At 43.5% G+C, this 19,134-nt stretch overlaps 1 long non-coding RNA gene across 1 annotated transcript; it reads right to left on the bottom strand.

Moving 5' to 3' along the window:
* Positions 1 to 4,463: 4,463 nt before the first annotated feature.
* On the bottom strand, positions 4,464 to 6,929 carry LOC123739084 (uncharacterized). The gene is made up of 2 exons (XR_006767622.1): positions 6,884 to 6,929; positions 4,464 to 5,445 (listed from the first exon to the last, which is right to left on the bottom strand). It is a non-coding gene; the product is annotated as an uncharacterized lncRNA (long non-coding RNA).
* Between the last annotated feature and the right edge of the window lie 12,205 nt (positions 6,930 to 19,134).

Raw genomic sequence — 19,134 nt, 5'->3', positions numbered from 1 at the left:
GTCCAGTGTGTGTGTGTGTTGAGTGTGTGTGTGTTCAGTGTGTGTATGTCCAGTGTGTGTGTGTGTGTGTGTCCAGTGTGTGTGTGTGTGTCCAGTGTGTTGGTGTGTGTGTGTGTGTCCAGTGTGTGTGTGTGTGTGTCCAGTTTGTGTCCAGTGTGTGTGTCCAGTTTGTGTGTGTGTGTGTGTGTGTGTGTGTGTGTTCAGTGTGTGTGTGTGTGTGTGTGTGTGTGTGTCCAGTGAGTGTGTGTGTGCGTTTCAGTGTGTGTGTGTGTGTGTGTCCAGTGTGTGTGTGTGTGTGTCCAGTGTCTGTGTCAAGTGTGTGTGTGTGTGTGTGTCCAGTGAGTGTGTGTGTTCAGTGTGTGTGTGTGTGTGTGTGTGTGTGTGTGTGTGTCCAGTGTGTGTGTGTCCATTGTGTGTGTGTGTGTCCAGTGTCTGTGCCCAGTGTGTGTGTGTGTTCAGTGTGTGTGTGTGTTCAGTGTGTGTGTGTTGAGTGTGTGTTTATGTGTGTGTCCAGTTTGTGTCCAGTTTGTGTGTGTGTGTGTGTGTGTCCAATTTGTTTCCAGTGTGTGTGTGTGTGTTGAGTGTGTGTATATCCAGTGTGTGTGTGTGTGTGTGTGTGTGTCCAGTGTGTTGGTGTGTGTGTGTGTGTCCAGTGTGTGTGTGTGTGTGTGTCCAGTGTGTGTGTGTGTGTCCAGTTTGTGTCCAGTGTGTGTGTGTGTGTCCAGTGTGTGCGTGTGTGTGTCCAGTGTGTGTCCAGTGTGTGTGTTTGTCCAGTGTGTGTGTTTGTCCAGTGTGTGTGTGTGTGTGTGTCCAGTGAGTGTGTGTGTGCGTGTCCAGTGAGTGTGTGTGTGCGTTTCAGTGTGTGTGTGTGTGTTTGTCCAGTGTGTGTGTGTGTGTGTGTGTCCAGTGTGTGTGTCCAGTGTGTGTGTGTTCAGTGTGTGTGTGTTCAGTGTGTGTGTGTTCAGTGTGTGTGTGTTCAGTGTGTGTGTTGAGTGTGTGTTTGTGTGTGTCCAGTGTGTGTGTCCAATTTGTTTCCAGTGTGTGTGTTGAGTGTGTGTATATCCAGTGTGTGTGTGTGTGTGTCCAGTGTGTGTGTGTGTTGAGTGTGTGTGTGTTCAGTGTGTGTTTATGTGTGTGTCCAGTGTGTGTGTGTGTCCAGTGTGTGCGTGTGTGTCCAGTGTGTTGGTGTGTGTGTGTGTGTCCAGTGTGTGTGTGTGTCTGTGTCCAGTGTGTGCGTGTGTCCAGTTTGTGTGTGTGTCCAGTTTGTGTGTGTGTGTGTGTTCAGTGTGTGTGTGTGTGTGTGTGTGTGTGTGTTCAGTGTGTGTGTGTGTTCAGTGTGTGTGTGTGTTCAGTGTGTGTGTGTGTGTGTGTGTGTGTGCCAGTTTGTGTGTGTGTGTGTGTGTGTGTGTTCAGTGTGTGTGTTTGCGTGTGTCCAGTGTGTGTGCGTGTGTGTGTGTGTGCTTGTGTCCAGTGTGTGTGTGTGTGTGTGTGTGCGTGTGTCCAGTGTGTGTGTGTGTGTGTGTGTCCAGTGTGTGTGTGTGTGTGTGTGTTCCAGTGTGTGTGTGTGTGTGTGTGTGTGTGTGTCCAGTGTGTGTGTGTGTGTCCAGTGTGTGTGTGTGTGTCCAGTGTGTGTGTGTTTGTATTTCCAGTGTGTGTGTGTGTGTCTGTGTCCAGTGTGTGTGTGTGTGTGTGTGTGTCTGTGTCCAGTGTGTGTGTGTGTGTGTGTGTGTCCAGTGTGTGTGTGTGTGTGTCCAGTTATTATTTCAGGGACACTGAGGATTCATAATCAACCCCAAATCCTGGATAGAGGGGCTCAGTGAATGTGGAGGTGAATGTGATCAGGTGGGTCAGTGTGTCAGAGGAGGCTCTATAGAAGGACAGAGTGCCGGCTGACCAGTCCAGATACACTCCTACTCTGTGGGGGCTGGAGGAGGGGACGTCTATGGTAGTGGAGTTATTATTATACCAGCTGGAGGAGGGGACGTCTATGGTAGTGGAGTTATTATTATGCCAGGCAGAGTAACTGTCCAGACTCCAGGACTTGTCATTACATCCAAGACAACAGTCCTTAACCCCTCCTCTCCTGCTGATTCCTTTATATGTCACTCCTATATCAGCCCCCCCACTCCACTCTACCTCCCAGTAACAGCGCCCAGTCAGACCCTCTCTACACAGCACCTGTTCACAGTACTCAAATCTCTCTGGGTGATCAGGATATGGTTGGACTTGGCCTGTATAGGTCACCTTTCTGTTCCCTTCAGACAGAGAGAGGTGTGTGTGTGCTGTGTTTGGGTCCAGTGTGAGCTGACAGGAATCTGGGAGAAGAGCAGAGACCAATGAGGGGAGTCAGAACAATAAGTTAAGTCAGATACTGTATCTACCCTGTCTTTGATTAGAGCACAGCAGAGATCAAATCAGAGAAATATGAGGAGTCAGATAGATACCCAGTCTTTGATTAGATCTACTATTGCTATATATTTCTAGAGGGATTGTTAGGAGTGGCAGTAAAAGAGACTGTTAGTTACTTCACAATAAAGAGACTCACATTGTAACAACTGTTCTCTGGTCTTGGGCTCTGGAGGCAGAACAACCTCCACTATATTCACTACAGACACACAAACACATTGACAGAGAGAGGGAATGTTATCATCATACCATATTCCACATGTATATGACTAGTAGGGAACTTTCAATGGTCTAAAGTTGATGTTCTGATTGTTTTCAACACACCTGTAGTGGAGATCTTGGTCCATTCTCCTTTAAGGAAGTCTTCTAGTTTCTCTCTCAGTTCAGACACAGTCTTACTCACATCTCCAAAGTACTGAAGAGGACGGACAACGATGCTGGGTAAGTCTGAAGATACACTGATACTGGAGAGAGACTGATAACTCTGGAGAGAGAGAGAGAGAGAGAGAGAGAGAGAGAGAGAGAGGGACAGAGAGAGACAGAGAGAGAGACAGAGAGAGATGGACAGAGAGAGAGACAGAGAGAGGGACAGAGAGAGAGAGAGGGACAGAGAGAGAGACAGAGAGAGGGACACAGAGAGAGGGACACAGAGGGACAGAGAGACACAGAGGGACACAGAGAGCCAGAGAGAGAGAGGGACAGAGAGACCCAGAGAGAGGGACACAGAGAGAGAGGGGGGGACACAGACAGAGGGACAGGGGGACACAGACAGAGGGACAGGGGGACACAGACAGAGGGACACAGAGAGAGAGGGACACAGAGAGAGAGGGACACAGAGAGAGAGGGACACAGTGAGACAGAGGGACAGAGAGAGAGACAGAGAGAGGGACATAGAGAGAGACAGAGAGAGGGACATAGAGAGAGACAGAGAGAGAGACAGAGAGAGAGACAGAGAGAGACAGAGAGAGACAGAGAGAGAGGGACAGAGAGAGGGACAGAGAGAGGGACAGAGAGAGAGAGAGAGAGAGAGACAGAGAGAGAGAGGGACAGAGAGAGAGACAGAGAGAGAGAGAGAGAGAGACAGAGAGAGAGACAGAGAGAGACAGAGAGAGAGACAGAGAGAGAGACAGAGAGAGAGACAGAGAGAGGGTCAGAGAGAGAGACAGAGAGAGGGTCAGAGAGAGGGTCAGAGAGAGACAGAGAGAGGGTCAGAGAGAGACAGAGGGACAGAGAGAGAGAGAGGGACAGAGAGAGAGAGAGGGACAGAGAGAGAGGGACAGAGAGAGAGAGAGGGACAGAGAGAGAGGGACAGAGAGAGAGAGAGGGACATAGAGAGAGGGACATAGAGAGAGACAGAGAGAGGGACATAGAGAGAGAGAGGGACAGAGAGAGGGACAGAGAGAGACAGAGGGACAGAGAGAGAGAGAGAGAGAGGGACAGAGAGAGAGAGAGGACAACATAATGATTGAGATGAATAGTTTCACATGAAGTTAATTTCATATCACATGTAACAAGACAGTTTAGTTACCTGGAGGAAATGGATGTGATCCTCTGTGTGTGAGAGCTGCTCCAGCTCAGTGCTTCTCTTCCTCAGCTCAGCTATCTCCTGCTTCAGTTGCTCCAGGACTCCTTCAGCTTCACTCACTTGATCCTTCTCTTGGGCTCTGATCAGCTCCTTCACCTCAGAGCTCCTTCTCTCAATGGAGCGGATCAGCTCAGTAAAGATCTGATCACTGTCCTCCACTGCTGCCTGTGCAGAGCGCTGTTAAGAGAGAGAGAGAGAGAGACACAGAGAGAGAGAGAGACACAGAGACAGAGAGAGAGAGAGACACAGAGAGAGAGAGAGACACAGAGAGAGAGAGAGACAGAGAGAGAGAGAGAGAGAGAGGGGGACAGAGAAAGAGAGAGACAGAGAGATAGCAGTTAGTTAATAGTATCTCTTCTTGCAAATTCATCTTCTGCACATCTATCACTCCAGTGTTTAATTGCTAAATTGTAATTATTTCGCCACCACGGCCTATTTATTAACTTACCTCCTTTATCTTACCTCATTTGCACAACTGTTTATAGACTTTTCTACTGTATTATTGACTGTACGTTTGTTTATTCCATGTGTAACTCTGTGTTGTTGTTTGTATCACACTGCTTTGCTTTATCTTGGCCAGGTCGCAGTTGTAAATGAGAACTTGTTCTCTACTAGCCTACCTGGTTAAATAAAGGACTTGTTCTCAACTGGCCCACCTGGTTAAATAAAGGACTTGTTCTCAACTGGCCTACCTGGTTAAATAAAGGTGAAATTAAATAAACAGTAATGGCATTACCCCGGCAACACAGAGAAAACATGATGAACAGTCTGTCATTGTAGAAAACGGACAACCCCTCCTCAACTCCCAGGTCAACCCGAGCCAATCAGCTATTGGTGTCCAGGGCTCCATGTAATACCCTCCACTGGATGACCCCTGACCTTTCCAGCACTGGGAGCTTATAGAGCACCCTCCACCTATACCCTGCCATGCTCTCAGCCCCCACAACCCCCTGCCTCTGATGCCCCTTCCCTCCCGCTAAGCCCACCTCCGTACGGTACAGTAGCCTCTGTGCTGCTTTGAGTCAGAACGCTGCCACCCTGCTCTCCAGGTCCACCAAACCCAGTGATCAGTGGTTCCTCCCAGACCCACGGCCCAGTCACCACCCCCCCTCCTCTCGTGTGGGTCTCAGCAGCTGCCAGGCCCTCAGTACTGCAGCATAGAAATCAGAGACCCCTGTTGTATTGAGTCTCTCCGGCCGCATGATGAAGAGCTGCTGATCCAGCCACAAACCCAATTCAGTTTTCCATAAATGGCACCAAAAAAAACTACCTTTTAATTTACCACTAAAACCTCTTCTTAGGACCAAGCCATAAAAACTGTATTATAATAATAACTGGTTTACGTTTTAACTACCAACAATTGGTAAAAACTTTCCCCTTTCGGAAACAATGGGACGACCTCAGAGTTGACAAGGTAAAAATCTGTTGTTCTGCCGCTGAACAAGGCAGTTAACCTCTATAGGCTAGGCGGGACGAATTCGTCCCACCTACGTAACAGCCAGTCTAATCCAGTGGCGCGATTTTTGAATCGTTTGAAATACTATTACTTCAATTTCTCAAACATATGACTATTTTACAGCTATTTAAAGACAAGACTCTCGTTTATCTAACCACACTGTCCGATTTCAAAAAGGCTTTACAACGAAAGCAAAACATTAGATGATGTCAGGAGAGTGCCCAGCCAGAAATAATCAGACACCCATTTTTCAAGCTAGCATATAATGTCACCAAAACCCAGAAGACAGCTAAATGCAGCACTAACCTTTTATGATCTTCATCAGATGACACACCTAGGACATTATGTTATACAATACATGCATGTCTGTTCAATCAAGTTCATATTTATATCAAAAAACAGCTTTTTACATTAGCATGTGACGTTCAGAAAAAGCATACCCCCCGCAAACTTCCGGGGAATTTACTAACAGTTTGCTAAATTACTCACGATAAACGTTCACAAAAAGCATAACAATTATTTTAAGAATTATAGATACATTAGTCCTCTATGCACTCGATATGTCCGATTTTAAAATAGCTTTTCGGATGAAGCACATTTTGCAATATTCTAAGTACATAGCCCAGCCATCACGGCTAGCTATTTAGACACCCGGCAAGATTAGCCTTCACCATAATAACATTTCCTATAAGAAAAATGTTCTTACCTTTCCTGTTCTTCGTCAGAATACACGCCCAGGACTTCTACTTCAATAACAAATGTAGGTTTGGTCCCAAATAATCCATAGTTATATCCAAATAGCGTCGTTTTGTTCGTGCGTTCTAGACACTATACGAATGGTAATCCACGGTCTAAATGTCTAAATATTCCATTACCGTACTTCGAAGCATGTCAACCGCTGTTTAAAACCAATTTTTATGCCATTTATCTCGTAGAAAAGCGATAATATTCCGACCGGGAATCTGCAATAAACTAAACAGCCGAATTAAAATACTCCACGGGGGCTAATCGCGCACGCGCCTCATTCCATTGTCACCTAATGGGACACTTGGATAAGGTGATAATCTGTTTCAGCCTGAGGCTTCCTCGTCAACCTTCATGATTTTCCCGGGTCCTGAGAGCCTATTGGAGCCCTGGGAATTGTCACGTTACAGCTAAGATCCTTACTCTTCAATAAACAGATGCAAGACGCACGACTCCTTGTCAAACAGGCCACTTCCTGCATGAAACCTTGTCAGGTTTTTGCCTGCCATAGGAGTTCTGTTATACTCAAAGACACCATTCAAACAGTTTTAAAAACTTTAGGGTGTTTTCTATCCAAACCTGAACAATAATATGCATATTCTAGCTTCTGAGTTGGTGTAGGAGGCAGTTAAAAATGGGCACATATTATTTCCAAAATTCTCAATACTGCCCCCTAGCCCAAACAGGTTAACCCACTGGTCCCCAGGAGGCCGTCATTGTAAATAGAATTTGTTCTTAACTGACCTGCCTAGTTAAATAAAGGTTTCATTAAAAAGTCTGGAAATAACTTAACTTTTCATTATTTAGACAGACTCCTCTAAATAATAAATATAATAAAATAACAAAAAAAAAACAGTTAAATGCTAAGTACTATACATAGGTTTTATTTAAAAAATAACAATAGAACCTATTTAGTACTATAATGGTATTTACTAACATAGTATTATTACTATAATAGTTTCTAAAGGGGTTCTAGGCTACCCTACCCTAGAATTAGGGTTCAGGATAAAACAGGTTATACGTAGGGTTAGAGTTTCTGTACACCACTTTGTGACATCTGCTGATGTAAAAAGGTCTTCATAAATACATTAGATTGATTGTTAGGTTCAGGGTATTTAAAGAGATAAACTGTATGGGTTTATATCTCTCTTGCTCCCTCCCTGTGGTCTTCTGTGGGAACTACATACCTCATTCACCACACTTGATAGGCTCATAATCTGAGGTAGCAACTGAGTCAGAGCTACAAATCAATGATCTCCACCTATCCATTAGGTTTACAACTCAGTGAACCTGCGCAGCATTCTCTCTATTTGATGTCTACGAACCAACAGATTTCAACGATTATCATATTACCCAGCAGCCATTTAGAAACAAATAAAAAAGGTTATTTCTTTTTTTCCTTTCTTCTGACTGTTTAAATCGGACACATCTTGAAAAAGAGAACAGGGACATGCGATTTGTTGAGAATTTGAACCTTTTTATATATAAAAAAATTATATATACAGTTAACCATGACCAGAACATGTTTAACGTTTGAAGGTTTTGCGCCAACCATCCTGGTAGGGCACTACAATCTATAACCAGGTGAACAGTGAGCTTCCTCACCAAGTAGCTGTAACCAAGTTGATAATAAGTTACCTGAGGTAAACCTACAAGGATAGTTAATAATAAGTTACCTGAGGTAAACCTAATAGGATAGTTAATAATAAGTTACCTGTTGTAAACCTACAAGGATAGTTAATAATAAGTTTCCTGAGGTAAACCTACAAGGATAGTTAATAATAAGTTACCTGAGGTAAACCTACAAGGATAGTTAATAACAAGTTACCTGAGGTAAACCTACAAGGATAGTTAATAATAAGTTACCTGAGGTAAACCTACAAGGTTAGTTAATAATAAGTTACCTGAGTTAAACCTACAAGGATAGTTAATAATAAGTTACCTGAGGTAAACCTACAAGAATAGTTAATAATAAGTTACCTGAGGTAAACCTACAAGGATGGTTAATAATAAGTTACCTGAGGTAAACCTACAAGGATAGTTAATAATAAGTTACCTGAGGTAAACCTACAAGGATAGTTAATAATAAGTTACCTGAGGTAAACCTACAAGGATAGTTAATAATAAGTTACCTGAGGTAAACCTACAAGGATAGTTAATAATAAGTTACCTGAGGTAAACCTACAAGAATAGTTAATAATAAGTTACCTGAGGTAAACCTACAAGGATAGTTCATAATAAGTTACCTGAGGTAAACCTACAAGGATAGTTAATAATAAGTTACCTGAGGTAAACCTACAAGGATAGTTAATAATAAGTTACCTGAGGTAAACACACAAGGATAGTTAATAATAAGTTACCTGAGGTAAACCTACAAGGATAGTTAATAATAAGTTACCTGAGGTAAACATACAAGGATAGTTAATAATAAGTTACCTGAGGTAAACCTACAAGGTTAGTTAATAATAAGTTACCTGAGGTAAACCTACAAGGATAGTTAATAATAAGTTACCTGAGGTAAACCTACAAGGATAGTTAATAATAAGTTACCTGAGGTAAACCTACAAGGTTAGTTAATAATAAGTTACCTGAGGTAAACCTACAAGGATGGTTAATAATAAGTTACCTGAGGTAAACCTACAAGGTTAGTTAATAATAAGTTACCTACTACAAGGTTAACGCGGGCTGGAAGAGAATTACTTCAAAACCACAGCAAACAGCTGGGACATATAGTAATATTATATATATATAATATTATATCACTGGGCTCCTCTGTGCTAACAAACCCTGTGTACCACCCCTCCCCTGTTTAACCTTGAATTTCGTTCAGAAAAACACTTCCACATTTAGCAAAACGAACCAACTCTTTACGGATCTGTTCGGTGGTAATAAACGGAGGCAGATTAGACACCACTACTCTTGTCGAAATCAGCACCAACACAACCCCTCACATAAATCATACTGGTAACTAGCCGGGCAACAAGACTCACCTTTTACATTACCACAACCACCGCCTTGTTCATTCTGGATACAGAGTGTATATGTTCCTCTCCCACCTGTTCACCGACCAGGATCAATAATTCCTCCACACCATTCTCCACAACGCACCTGAAGAGACAGCGTTTCTTCTCCACTCGGTTGAGGACATCAAACTACCCTACTCCCTCCTCAACTCTAACCGATAAACAGCGGAAACCGATAAACAAACCCTCCCACCATGACAAAATACATTTGGAAAATAGGCAAAAGAATAGCTGCACTCTTCACGAACGACAAAACCTCACGTTACCAACTTCTTCTTCTATGGTATAATGGCGGTCCTCAAACCAACGTTAAAGGAGCGTGGCGCCTCCTACTGTGCTGGAGTGTGTTCAATCACAGTTTACACCATTTCTAAATCCTCCTACCTAACTCAGTACTTCTGAGAAAATAAAAAAGATCCCTACTAACTTCTAATAGACCCTCCCCCATCCCCCAAATCCCTTCCAAACCCCCCCAACCCCGTCCAACCTCAATGACCCTACACTTCAATCTTTCCCTCTCTTCAACATCCTTACAACAATATAACAACACATGCTCCACCATTTCATTGACAATACCCTCCATTTACATTTTACATTTTTGACAAAATACATTTGGAAAATAGGCTCTCAATTCTCCATAATAACATTAATACCTCCAATAGTAGGTCACTCCTAATAGATTTACCAGATGATAAACTATTCAATACAGACAGAGAATCTGAGGATACTATAATTCTAACAGGTTGTACGTCCTCCACCCACTGGAGGACAACTATTATCACCAACAGTTCAACTGAGTACACTGACAGTTCATCTGTTAGTCTTCTACATATCTGCACATCCCATTCAGGAAGGTAAACACCTGCTCCTGTGGGCCCACTATCTGGGCCCTTGGATCCATCTGTGAAAAGAGGTAAAAAAGCATAACAACTTCTACCAATGTAATTGTCAACCAGTTTCCCTTTATCACTGACTTCTGACCCAATCTTTCCTTTTCTCTTCCAAGGTTAGATCAACAACAGGATCTGGGAGTAACCATGGAGGAACATCCCCTATCACCACAGAAAGGGCCAACCTCCAACTCCCTGAAACTACTCTCATCAGCAAGCTTTCCAACTGTCCAACCAAAACCACTGCCTTGTCTACTAGTATATTCCCAACAGTCATCTAGAACAGTAGCAGTGGGATGCTCAACCTCACAGCCTTTCAACCCAATAAGCTAATGACAATTTATTACGTCGTATATCCAAAGGCATCTCACCTGCCTCAACTGGACTATAATATAAATACATGATATTATGGGATACAAAATGGGAAAAGGGGAAATTATGATAATACTAAAAAAACACCCTTCTAACTAACCCCTACACTCATTAAAACCCACTACCCCATTCCACTACTTTGAACCTATCTGCTCCTGCACCAGGCCAACTAACCCTACACTCATTAAAACCCACTACCCCATTCCACTACTTTGACCCTATCTGCTCCTGCACCAGGCCAACTAACACTACACTCATTAAAACCCACTACCCCATTCCACTACTTTGACCCTATCTGCTCCTGCACCAGGCCAACTAACCCTACACTCATTAAAACCCACTACCCCATTCCACTACTTTAACCCTATCTGCTCCTGCACCAGGCCAACTAACCCTACACTCATTAAAACCCACTACCCCATTCCACTACTTTGACCCTATCTGCTCCTGCACCAGGCCAACTAACCCTACACTCATTAAAACCCACTACCCCCATTCCACTACTTTGACCCTATCTGCTCCTGCACCAGGCCAACTAACCCTACACTCATTAAAACCCACTACCCCATTCCACTACTTTGACCCTATCTGCTCCTGCACCAGGCCAACTAACCCTACACTCATTAAAACCCACTACCCCCATTCCACTACTTTGACCCTATCTGCTCCTGCACCAGGCCAACTAACCCTACACTCATTAAAACCCACTACCCCATTCCACTACTTTGACCCTATCTGCTCCTGCACCAGGCCAACTAACCCTACACTCATTAAAACCCACTACCCCCATTCCACTACTTTGACCCTATCTGCTCCTGCACCAGGCCAACTAACCCTACACTCATTAAAACCCACTACCCCATTCCACTACTTTGACCCTATCTGCTCCTGCACCAGGCCAACTAACCCTACACTCATTAAAACCCACTACCCCATTCCACTACTTTGACCCTATCTGCTCCTGCACCAGGCCAACTAACCCTACACTCATTAAAACCCACTACCCCATTCCACTACTTTGACCCTATCTGCTCCTGCACCAGGCCAACTAACCCTACACTCATTAAAACCCACTACCCCATTCCACTACTTTGACCCTATCTGCTCCTGCACCAGGCCAACTAACCCTACAATCATTAAAACCCACTACCCCCATTCCACTACTTTGACCCTATCTGCTCCTGCACCAGGCCAACTAACCCTACACTCATTAAAACCCACTACCCCCATTCCACTACTTTGACCCTATCTGCTCCTGCACCAGGCCAACTAACCCTACACTCATTAAAACCCACTACCCCATTCCACTACTTTGACCCTATCTGCTCCTGCACCAGGCCAACTAACCCTACACTCATTAAAACCCACTACCCCATTCCACTACTTTGACCCTATCTGCTCCTGCACCAGGCCAACTAACCCTACACTCATTAAAACCCACTACCCCATTCCACTACTTTGACCCTATCTGCTCCTGCACCAGGCCAACTAACCCTACACTCATTAAAACCCACTACCCCATTCCACTACTTTGACCCTATCTGCTCCTGCACCAGGCCAACTAACCCTCCACTCATTAAAACCCACTACCCCATTCCACTACTTTGACCCTATCTGCTCCTGCACCAGGCCAACTAACCCTACACTCATTAAAACCCACTACCCCATTCCACTACTTTGACCCTATCTGCTCCTGCACCAGGCCAACTAACCCTACACTCATTAAAACCCACTACCCCATTCCACTACTTTGACCCTATCTGCTCCTGCACCAGGCCAACGGCCTGGGAGGACGGGACACCACCACTCAACACACCCTGGAACTCTTCTGAAGTCAAATCTAGTATGACCAAATACTTCTCTGCAGCTGCCACCAAAACATATTTTTTTTCAGTGATTTACATTCCATTTCTGCGGTACAGTTGATAACCATTTGCTATGAACACTCAGAAGCCAACCTTACTGAAGCATATATCACTGGTTGGCCCATCCCTCTGTGCTGTCACAGATCTACTACTCACAGGGATCCTCTCAGGATCCCTCAGCCTTGACCCATCCTCCTCTACTTTCTTCACTGCCTCAGCAGTGACAACCTGTTCCCAACAGTGGGGTCAGTGGGATTGGATAGGGGCCCCTCTACCTCTCTCTCTCTCTCTCTCTCTCTCTGACTGGAGGAGACAGGTGAAATGGTGTGTCTCCTCTGGTCAACAATACTCACCTTGAGAGACTCCACAGCCTGTTGGAGCTCCTTCAGCTCCTTCTCTCTCTCCTGGAATCTCTGCTGGACCTTCTGCTGACTCATCCCCAGCTGCCTCTGTGGAGAATCACTCTTCAATGAGCTATCAAGCTTTATTAGTCCAGTAGATCAATAGTATAGTAATGTGACATAGGGCCCATAGAGAGGAAGGTCTAAATAATGGATGGTCCATTTACTAAATGATATTTATTTGTTGCTATGTGAATGATTATAGTTTTTATGGTAGGACTACAAGTATCAACGGGTTGAGACTGAACTTTGGACTCATAAAAGGCCATTCAGAATGATAATAGTGTTAGACATTATAAAATGGTGATACATCTGGAGAATCTGGGTTGACATATCAATATACTCAAGGTTTGTGTTCATATTTGTTCTGCTGAGGATCTATTTCATTTCAATGATCTCATATTCAAACAGCCTTAGTTCCTACTGTATCTTTAATTCTTTGTTTATCAGACAGTCACCAACAAGTTGTTCTGGTCTTACCTGTTTCTCAGTCCTCTCTGCTGCAGCTGACACTGTATCATGGCCTTTATGTTCATCCATTGTACACAGATAACAGATACACTGCTGATCGGTACGACAGTAAACCTCCAGCAGTTTGTCATGATGAGAGCAGATCTTCTCCTGTAGTTGTGCGGTGGCTTTGACCAGCTTGTGCCTCTTCAAAGCAGGAGATTCGTAGTGAGATTGGAGGTGAGTCTCACAGTAAGAGGCCAGACACACCAGACAGGACATGAGGGCTTTCTGCTTTCTGGTCCCAGTGCAGAAATCACACGCCACATCTCTAGGTCCAGCATAGCACAGAGCAGGAGGGGGAGCAGCCTGGAGTCCTGTCTTCTTCAGTTTCTCCACCAGCTCAGCCAACATGTTATTTTTCCTCAGATTAGGCCTTGGAGTGAAGGTCTCTCTGCACCGAGGACAGCTATAGACCCCTTTCAGAACATCCTGATCCCAGCAGCCCTCAATACAGCTCCTACAGTAACTGTGTCCACAGGGGATGGTGACTGGTTCCTTCAGTAGATCCAGACAGACAGAACAACAGAACTGGTCCTGGTCCAGCAGAACTCCCTGTTGAGCCATTTGGACGGTTGTTCACTCTCACACAGACAGACGAGACAGAGACTCAGATCAGTTTCGTTTCCTCAGAAGAGAGTTTGTGAAGGGGAGGGATTTCCTGGTTCTGCCAGAGGGGTGGGGTTAGAGGGAGGGAGGGAGGGGTTAGAGGGAGGGAGGAAGAGAGAGAGGAACTGCATGCAACAGCAAGAGGGAGACAAATAGTCTTGTTCCTTGGTTAGAGCCCTTAACATGGAATAAATGAAATAATGAATCTTAAAATGTGAGTTATTAGAATATAAAGGGTAACCGTTTCTATGAAGTACATATTAGAATTATTTTAATGACCTTTATAATGCCTTATAATACACTTATGTGTTCTAATAAGCAATAAGGCCTGAGGAGGTGTGGTATATGTAAGGATTGCGGACCTGGTGGCAGTGAAGTCAGACGCAGGAGAGCAGAGATAGGTAATAGCCGGAGCAGTTTAATACAAAACGAACCTACATGGGTACAAAACCCGATGCGCACCAGTAACAGAGTACAAGCACTTACAAACAAACAATTCCACACAAGGACATGGGGGGAACAGAGGGTTAAATACACAACAATTCATGATGGAAATGGAAACCAGATGTGTAAGAAAACAAGACAAAACAAATGGAAAATGAAAAGTGGATCGACGATGGCTAGAAGACCGGTGACGCCGACCGCCGAACAAGGAGAGGAAATGACTTCGGTGGAAGTTGTGACAGTATATGGCTAATATACAGTACCACGGCTAAGTGCTGTTTTTAGGCACGACGCTAAAGCGGATTGAGAATTATGTAACACTTTCAAAAATACAATCAAATAAAAATGTTATTGGTCACATACACATATTTAGTAGATGTTATTGTGGGTGTAGTGAAATGCTTGTGTTCCTGGTTCCAACAGTGCAGTAATATCTAACAATACACCCTAATGTAAATGTCACAGGTGTCGTAGGGTTTAGACCAAGACGCAGCGGGAAAATGTACACTCATCTTCTTTTATTAAAGGACAAAGAAGGAAAACCAAAACGACAAAGAACAGGCCAGTAAGGCACAAAGCTATACACAGCAACAATCTGCCACAAAACCCCCATGACAAACAACCTCCTAATTATAGGACCTTCAATCAGAGGCAACGATAACCAGCTGACTCCAATTGAAGGTCCAACCCCAATTAACTAAACAAAGAACTACAATAGACAAGACAGAACATAGAAATACACTAACATAGAACATAGACTAACAAACCCCGGACCACATAAACCAATCACCCCTCTACCTAAATACATAGCCCGAACCACATAAACCAAACACCCCTCTCCCTAAATACATAGCCCGAACCACATAAAACAAACACCCCTCTACCTAAATACATAGCCCAAACCACATAAAACAAACACCCCTCTACCTAAATACATAGCCCGAACCACATAAACCAAACACCCCTCTACCTAAATACATAGCCCGAACCACATAAACCAAACACCCCAATACCTAAATACATAGCCCGAACCACATAAACCAAACACCCCTCTACCTAAATACATAGCCCGAACCACATAAACCAAACACCCTCTACCTAAATACATAGCCCGAAACACATAAACCAAACACCCCTCTACCTAAATACATAGCCCGAACCACATAAACCAAACACCCCTCTACCTAAATACATAGCCCGAACCACATAAAACAAACACCCCCTGCCACGTCCTGACCAAACTACAATAACAAATAACCCCTATTACTGGTCAGGACGTGACAGTAAAAAGTAAAGGAATTAAGAAATATAGAAATATTAGGATGAGCAATGTTGCAGTCCTGGAATATAAATATATATACTGTGAGTATATACTGTGTGTATATGTGTGTATATATATATATGTGTGTATATATTTATATACACTGCTCAAAAAAATAAAGGGTACACTTAAACAACACAATGTAACTCCAAGTCAATCACACTTCTGTGAAATCAAACTGTCCACTTAGGAAGCAACACTGATTGACAATACATTTCACATGCTGTTGTGCAAATGGAATAGACAACAGGTGGAAATTATAGGCAATTAGCAAGACACCCCCAATAAAGGAGTGGTTCTGCAGGTGGGGACCACAGACCACTTCTCAGTTCCTATGCTTCCTGGCTGATGTTTTGGTGACTTTTGAATGCTGGCGGTGCTTTCACTCTAGTGGTAGCATGAGACGGAGTCTACAACCCACACAAGTGGCTCAGGTAGTGCAGCTCATCCAGGATGGCACATCAATGCGAGCTGTGGCAAGAAGGTTTGCTGTGTCTGTCAGCGTAGTGTCCTGAGCATGGAGGCGCTACCAGGAGACAGGCCAGTACATCAGGAGACATGGAGGAGGCCGTAGGAGGGCAACAACCCAGCAGCAGGACCGCTACCTCCGCCTTTGTGCAAGGAGGAGCAGGAGGAGCACTGCCAGAGCCCTGCAAAATGACCTCCAGCAGGCCACAAATGTGCATGTGTCTGCTCAAACGGTCAGAAACAGACTCCATGAGGGTGGTATGAGGGCCCGACGTCCACAGGTGGGGGTTGTGCTTACAGCCCAACACCGTGCAGGACGTTTGGCATTTGCCAGAGAACACCAAGATTGGCAAATTCGCCACTGGCACCCTGTGCTCTTCACAGATGAAAGCAGGTTCACACTGAGCACATGTGACAGACATGACAGTCTGGAGACGCCGTGGAGAACGTTCTGCTGCCTGCAACATCCTCCAGCATGACCGGTTTGGCGGTGGGTCAGTCATGGTGTGGGATGGCATTTCTTTGGGGGCTGCACAGCCCTCCATGTGCTCGCCAGAGGTAGCCTGACTGCCATTAGGTACCGAGATGAGATCCTCAGACCCCTTGTGAGACCATATGCTGGTGCGGTTGGCCCTGGGTTCCTCCTAATGCAAGACAATGCTAGACCTCATGTGGCTGGAGTGTGTCAGCAGTTCCTGCAAGAGGAAGGCATTGATGCTATGGACTGGCTCGCCCGTTTCCCAGACCTGAATCCAATTGAGCACATCTGGGACATCATGTCTCGTTCCATCCACCAACGCCACGTTGCACCACAGACTGTCCAGGAGTTGGCGGATGCTTTAGTCCAGGTCTGGGTGGAGATCCCTCAGGAGACCATCCGCCACCTCATCAGGAGCATGCCCAGGCGTTGTAGGGAGGTCATACAGGCACGTGGAGGCCACACACACTACTGAGCCTCATTTTGACTTGTTTTAAGGACATTATATCAAAGTTGGATCAGCCTGTAGTGTGGTTTTCCACTTTAATTTTGAGTGTGACTCCAAATCCAGACCTCCATGGGTTGATAAATTGGATTTCCATTGATTATTTTTGTGTGATTTTGTTGTCAGCACATTCATCTATGTAAAGAAAAAAGTATTTAATAAGATTATTTCATTCATTCAGATCTAGGATGTGTTATTTTAGTGTTCCCTTTATTTTTTTGAGCAGTGTATATACAGTACCAGTCAAATGTTGGGACACACTTACTCATTCAAGGGTTTTTCTTTATTTTTACATTCATGTCGTTTCTCTTTGCTTATTTGAGCTGTTCTTGCCATAATATGGACTTGGTCTTTTACCAAATAGGGCTTATCTTCTGTATACCAACCCTACCTTGTCACAACACAACTGATTTGCTCAAACGCATTTAGAAGGAAAGAAATTCCACAAATTAACTTTAACAAGGCACACCTGTTAATTGAAATGCATTCCAGGTGACTACCTCATGAAGCTGGTTGAGAGAATGCCAAGATTGTGCAAAGCTGTCATCAAGGCAAAGGGTGGCTACTTTGAAGAATCTCAAATATAAAATATATAAATATAACACTTTTTTGGTTACTACATGATTCCATATCTGATATTTCATAGTCTTGATGTCTTCACTATTAATCTACAATGTTGAAAATAGTACAAATAAAGAAAAACCCTTAATTGTTCTAAAACGTTTGACCGGTAGTGTATATATAAATGTAAAGGGATGTATAGGTAATATGGATCAAATATGTAGTATATCTGAAGAATAGTATGTGGACAGCAATAATTAAATAGGATAGTCCTTGACTAGAATACAGTATATACATATGAAGTGGACAGCAGTAGTTATATAGGATGAACCAGGACTAGAATACAGTATATACATATGAAGTGGACAGCAGTAGTTATATAGGATGAACCATGACTAGAATACAGTATATACATATGAAGTGGATAGCAGTAGTTATATAGGATGAACCAGGACTAGAATACAGTATATACATATGAAGTGGACAGCAGCAGTTATATAGGATGAACCATGACTAGAATACAGTATATACATATGAAGTGGACAGCAGTAGTTATATAGGATGAACCATGACTAGAATACAGTATATACATATGAAGTGGATAGCAGTAGTTATATAGGATGAACCAGGACTAGAATACAGTATATACATATGAAGTGGACAGCAGTAGTTATATAGGATGAACCAGGACTAGAATACAGTATATACATATGAAGTGGACAGCAGTAGTTATATAGGATGAACCATGACTAGAATACAGTATATACATATGAAGTGGACAGCAGTAGTTATATAGGATGAACCAGGACTAGAATACAGTATATACATATGAAGTGGACAGTAGTAGTTATATAGGATGAACCAGGACTAGAATACAGTATATACATATGAAGTGGACAGCAGTAGTTATATAGGATGAACCAGGACTAGAATACAGTATATACATATGAAGTGGACAGCAGTAGTTATATAGGATGAACCATGACTGGAATACAGTATATACATTTTTATTTATTTCACCTTTATTTAACCAGGTAGGCAAGTTGAGAACAAGTTCTCATTTACAATTGCGACCTGGCCAAGATAAAGCAAAGCAGTTCGACAACATACAACAACACAGAGTTACACATGGAATAAACAAACGTACAGTCAATAATACAGTAAAAAAATAAGTCTATATACAATGTGAGCAAATGAGGTGAGATAAGGGAGGTAAAGGCAAAAAGGCCATGGTGGCAAAGTAAATACAATATAGCAAGTAAAACACTGGAATGGTAGATTTGTAGTAGAAGAAAGTGCAAAGTAGAAATATAAATAATGGGGTGCAAAGGAGCAAAATAAATAAATAAATACAGTAGGGGAAGAGGTAGTTGGGCTAAATTATAGATGGGCTATGTACAGGTGCAGTAATCTGTGAGCTGCTCTGACAGCTGGTGCTTAAAGCTAGTGAGGGAGATAAGTGTTTCCAGTTTCAGAGATTTTTGTAGTTCGTTCCA

This window comes from Salmo salar, unplaced genomic scaffold (assembly GCF_905237065.1).
Source record: "Salmo salar unplaced genomic scaffold, Ssal_v3.1, whole genome shotgun sequence".
NCBI lineage: Eukaryota > Metazoa > Chordata > Actinopteri > Salmoniformes > Salmonidae > Salmo > Salmo salar.
Note: the sequence above shows the minus strand (reverse complement) of the source record. Positions and strands in the feature narration are given on the sequence as shown.